At 39.4% G+C, this 5,000-nt stretch overlaps 1 protein-coding gene across 2 annotated transcripts in view; it reads left to right on the top strand.

Moving 5' to 3' along the window:
- The window catches only part of prickle2b (prickle homolog 2b), a 379,465-nt gene that overhangs the window by 161,494 nt on the left and 212,971 nt on the right, over window positions 1-5,000 (top strand). The window lies entirely within an intron of this gene.

The raw sequence follows: 5,000 nt of genomic DNA, 5'->3' as shown, positions 1-5,000 counted from the left end.
CAGCGTCCTCTGCAGTTAAGTGCTTTCTTTCGTGTGCAAAAGTCCGTATCACCAAAAACAGCTGCTGTTTGCTTTATTTTAATGATTTGTCCGCCCGTTTGTTTTGAGTGACACCGCTGACAGCTACTGTGCAAAGGTAATTAACTTGTGTGCTGTGCAGGAGGCCAATAAGACCGCCACTAAGGCATGCTGACTGACTAAAAAGACACTGCATGTGTGTAATGGTGCTGTGCAGATCCACATAGTTTAATACCGTCCCAGTCTGATTAAAATCTGCACTTTAGGAAGTAGGGTTGTACGGTATTAAGGTGTCACTTTAAACAGGGAGGCACTGCGTTGCAAGTGCTGTTTTAAAATAAAGCCAATATTGACATTTTTCCTAGTTCCCTTTATTTGGAAAAGTATCAAAGTATCAATCTACGTTCCCTCTAAGGCAAGGGTGTTCAAAATTTTTCCACTGAGGGCCGCACACGGAAAAATTAAAACATGCGGATATTTTTCATTTTCAAACCATAACAAAATATATGGATTTTTTTTCCTTACCTTTAGGGCTCCCATAAATGGTTTCCGTCATTAAAATGTTAAAAATAAGTCAAATTATAATTGTAATTTTTTATGTAACGCTTACAGTAAATCTCTATATCAACTTCAGGTTGATATAAAGTAAAAAAAAACAAAGTTTTATGCCTTTTCAGCATACTTGCCAACCTTGAGACCTCCAATATCGGGAGGTGGGGGGTAGGGGGCGGGGGGGCGTGGTTATTTACAGCTAGAATTCACCAACTCGAGTATTTCATATATATATATATATATATATATATATATATATATATATATATATATATATATATATATATATATATATATATATATATATTTATTTATTTATTTTATTTACATAGAAAAAAAAAAAATACTTGAATTTCAGTGTTCCGGTGGCTATCCATTAGATGGCAGTATTGTCCTGTTTAACTTCTCCGTTCATGATGAGTATATCATTTCGGCCACCGTGTTCAATGGAGAAGTCTGACAAAAAATTTTTGTTGGAAAGCGGACGTGAGAACAGGCTGTCCCCACTCAGTCTCAGGTCCGCATTGAGCTGGAGGGGGCCTGGCCTCCAGCTCCGGCTGAATACCGGGGGTTTTTCGGGAGAAAATCTCTGCCGGGAGGTTGTCGGGAGAGGCGCTCAATACCGGGATTTTCCCGCTAAAAACGGGAGGGTTGGCAAGTATGCTTTTCAGTCGAAGACAACTTAGTTTTTTAATAGTAAAACTGAAATATGCAGTATTTCCCCCATTGCCCAAAACATTCGGAAAGCAATGTTTAATCTGAAGTAATTAGAGCCTTAAAAAGACCAATAATGCAGGACACCATTGATTTAAATGTATTATTATTTCTCAGTAATCACAGTGAAAAAATAAATAAAATCCCAATAAATATCTTTGGGATCCAAAAGGTCCCCCACTCATAAAGTGATACATTTTTATTAACTTAAGTTACGAGATCAACTTCAGATATATTTGTCGATTTTACGTTTCAACTATTATTTTGTTTGTTTTATGCTCTTTTGTCAAAGAAAACGTTGTTTTTATATGGCAACCACACAATATATGCAATATTTTCCACATTACACATTTTAAAGTGAAATATTTGAAGTAATTGGAGCCTTGAATAGGTCAATAATTCATTATAACATTGATTTTTTTTCAAACCTTTTTTTTTTTTTTTTTGAGCAATGGCAATAAAAGCAAAATAAAGAAAGACAAAATAAAAACAAACAGCCTGCATGGCAGCTTTGTGTAAACATTGCAACTTTTCCTAATTAGATTTCACCTCATTGCACTTTTTTAAATGTTTTTTTAATTTATTTTTGCAATAGCATTTCCAGAATGTGTGGCGGGCCGCTAAACAATTAGCTGCGGGCTGCAAATGGCCCCCGGGCCGCACTTTGGACACCCTTGCTCTAAGGTGCGCGCCTGTGCAATTGCGCACTGCTCAAGCGTCCTCTGCGCACGGCCAATCTAGGCCACGCACAAAATCCAATAAAAAAATAAGCGCATAACAATTTTCGACACACGGACACGACAGAGAAAACAGTTTTTGTCATCATTGTTCAAATTCTGTAATGTCTGTTGAGACGCTTTGAGGACATGAATTCCATCCATCACTTTACTGAGCAAAACTCTTTATTGTCGGCCATAAACACATCAGCAAAACATTAGTAAAAAAAATGATATCTAGCAAAAGTGGTCATTTTCTGCAGTACAAACCAGACCAGAAACAACTTTGTTATATCAACAGCAGCCGCTCGCTCTTTCTCACTTGCGCCAACACATGCACATATGGCACTTAGGCAGTGATGCGTTTACAGCCACAGAAAAAGTCGGACAACTCCAACACCACACATAAAGTGTAATTCCAGGTCGTTACACTATGATTTACCAATCAAATGTGTGCTTATTCTAGTGTCATTTATTAGGAATCTTAATTTATAAATATTAATCATGAAATGCTGTTATTATATTAAATAAATACTAGTAAAAATGTATTTTTTACAAATAGGAAGTTGCAGGAATGTACACATGATCCCCTGCTTACATCTCATTGTGCAACATGTGAATGTTTTAAAGGGAACTAAATGCAATGTCTGAAAGGGGTGCACATTATTTCCAAAGCAGGACCTCCACCCAGACAAACAATACAAGTACACAGTTCATGAAAAACAATATTTTTTGTTATTGTCATTGTAAGTGGGCCTAAACACTTATATTAGAAAATAACCTCATGGAAATGACTGCTGTCATTTGATTATAATAATAAGAGAATGTTGTCTGTCTATCTGTGTTGGCCCTGCGATGAGGTGGGGACTTGTCCAGGGTGTACACCGCCTTCTGCCTGAATGCAGCTGAGATAGGCTCCAGCACCCCCCGCGACCCCGAAAGGGACAAACGGTAGAAATGGATGGATGGATGTTCAAATATTGTAACGTCTGTCGAGACGCTTTGAGGACATGAATTCCATCCATCACTTTACTGAGCAAAACTCTTTATTGTCGGCCATAAATACATCACCAAAACATTAGTAAAAAAAATGATATCTAGCAAAAGTGGTCATTTTCTGCAGTACAAACCAGACCAAAAGCAACTTTGTTACATCAACAGCAGCCGCTCGCTCTTTCTCACTTGCGCCAACACATGCACATATGGCACTTAGGCAGTGATGCGTTTACAGCCACAGAAAAAGTCGGACAACTCCAACACCACACATAAAGTGTAATTCCAGGTCGTTACACTATGATTTACCAATCAAGTGTGTGCTTATTCTAGTGTCATTTATTAGGAATCTTAATTTATAAATATTAATCATGAAATGCTGTTATTATATTAAATAAATACTAATAAAAATGTATTTTTTACAAATAGGAAGTTGTAGGAATGTACACATGATCCCCTGCTTACATCTCATTGTGCAACATGTGAATGTTTTAATGGGAACTAAATGCAATGTCTGAAAGGGGTACAAATGATTTCCAAAGCAGGACCTCCACCCAGACAAACAATACAAGTACACAGTTCATGCAAAACAACATTTTTTGTTATTGTCATTGTAAGTGGGCCTAAACACTTATATTAGAAATGGAAATGACTGCTGTCATTTGATTATAATAATAATAAGAGAATGTTGTCTGTCTATCTGTGTTGGCCCTGCGATGAGGTGGGGACTTGTCCAGGATGTACCCCGCCTTCCGCCCGAATGCAGCTGACATAGGCTCCAGCACCCCCCGCGACCCCGAAAGGGACAAGCGGTAGAAAATGGATGTATGGATGGATGGAGATGTAACTTGTTATTTAGTCAGGTTTGGGACAGGTGTGCTGCTGGTGTAGCCACAGTGTGCACGTCTGATGTTGCTCACATGGGCTCCACTGAATGCTCAGGGAGTTTTTGCGTTTGCTCACACACATGAAAAATTAGAGGGAACATTGGTATCAATATACCGATACCGGTAGTTAATTATCGTATTTTCCAAACCATAGGGCACACAGGATTATAAGGTGCACTACCGTATTTTTCGGACTCAAATACGGTAGTCACACTTTGGAGTCTTCAATGTGGGCGGAATTCCCCCACGCAACCTAACGTGTGTTTTTTTACGGTATGCTCGTCTCCCACAGATATCAGCTGGTGTGTCTCTCTCCTGTTCACCGCACCCCGTCATTACCTGGGCCACAAACGGCACGTTAAAGGCCTACTGAAAGCCACTACTACCGACCACGCAGTCTGATAGTTTATATATCAATGATGAAATCTTAACATTTCAACACATGCCAATACGGCCGGGTTAACTTATAAAGTGCAATTTTAAATTTCCCGCTAAACTTCCGGTTGAAAACGCCTTTGAATGATGACGTATGCGCGTGACGTAGCCAGTGAAACAGGAGTATCGGTAGCCCATTGAAGCCAATACAAAAAGCTCTGTTTTCATTTCATAATTCCACAGTATTCTGGACATCTGTGTTGGTGAATCTTTTGCAATTTGTTTAATGAACAATGGAGATTGCAAAGAAGAAATTGTAGGTGGGATCGGTGTATTAGCGGCTGGCTGTAGCAACACAACAAGAAGGACTTACTTGGATAGCCGATGCTAGCCGCCTTCGCATCTGTGTTGGGGTGAAGTCCTTCGTCGCGCCGTCAATCGCTGGAACGCAGGTGAGCACGGGTGTTGATGAGCAGATGAGGGCTGGCTGGCGTAGGTGGAGCGCTAATGTTTTTATCATAGCTCTGTGAGGTCCGGTTGCTAAGTTAGCCTTAGCGTCGTTAGCAACAGCATTGTTAAGCTTTGCCAGGCTGAGAATTATTAACCGTGTAGTTACATGTACATGGTTTAATAGTATTGTTGATCTTCTGTCTATCCTTCCAGTCAGGGATTTATTTATTTTGTTTCTATCTGCATTTGAGACACATGCTATCACGTTAGCTCAGTAGCTAAAGAGCTTCGTCCA

This window comes from Entelurus aequoreus, linkage group LG01, assembly GCF_033978785.1.
Source record: "Entelurus aequoreus isolate RoL-2023_Sb linkage group LG01, RoL_Eaeq_v1.1, whole genome shotgun sequence".
In the NCBI taxonomy this organism is placed as follows: Eukaryota; Metazoa; Chordata; class Actinopteri; order Syngnathiformes; family Syngnathidae; genus Entelurus; species Entelurus aequoreus.
This window is presented reverse-complemented; position numbering and strand designations above follow the sequence as displayed.